Raw genomic sequence first — 341 nt, 5'->3', positions numbered from 1 at the left:
CAGAGGCATCTGGATCTGGTGCTGGAGGATCTGGTTTAGGGTTTAGTGGTTACAGCAGTGATAGGTTAATGGTTGGACTTGATGATCTTCAAGGTCTCCTCCAACCTTGATGACTCTATGATTCTAGGATGAAAGTTTGTGGCAGTGTCTGGAAGAGACCTGGTTACTGGGAGGCTGACATTAGTGTCCTACATCCCATCCTTCCCACTCTGTGAGATGTGCTGGATGCCAGCTTGCTTGGCTCTGGCTGGGGTGGTTGTATGAAGTCAGAGCAAAACCCCCTAATGAAGAGGTAGCTGTTCTTCTGCCCTGCTCTCTTGCTTGGCATCCAGCAAGGCCAC

At 50.1% G+C, this 341-nt stretch overlaps 1 protein-coding gene across 1 annotated transcript in view; it reads left to right on the top strand.

Moving 5' to 3' along the window:
• The window catches only part of LOC103807525 (transmembrane protein 182-like), a 24,744-nt gene that overhangs the window by 14,428 nt on the left and 9,975 nt on the right, over nucleotides 1–341 (top strand). The window lies entirely within an intron of this gene.

The sequence above is a fragment of the Acanthisitta chloris genome, unplaced genomic scaffold (assembly GCF_000695815.1).
Source record: "Acanthisitta chloris isolate BGI_N310 unplaced genomic scaffold, ASM69581v1 scaffold6838, whole genome shotgun sequence".
Classification (NCBI taxonomy): domain Eukaryota; kingdom Metazoa; phylum Chordata; class Aves; order Passeriformes; family Acanthisittidae; genus Acanthisitta; species Acanthisitta chloris.
Note: the sequence above shows the minus strand (reverse complement) of the source record. Positions and strands in the feature narration are given on the sequence as shown.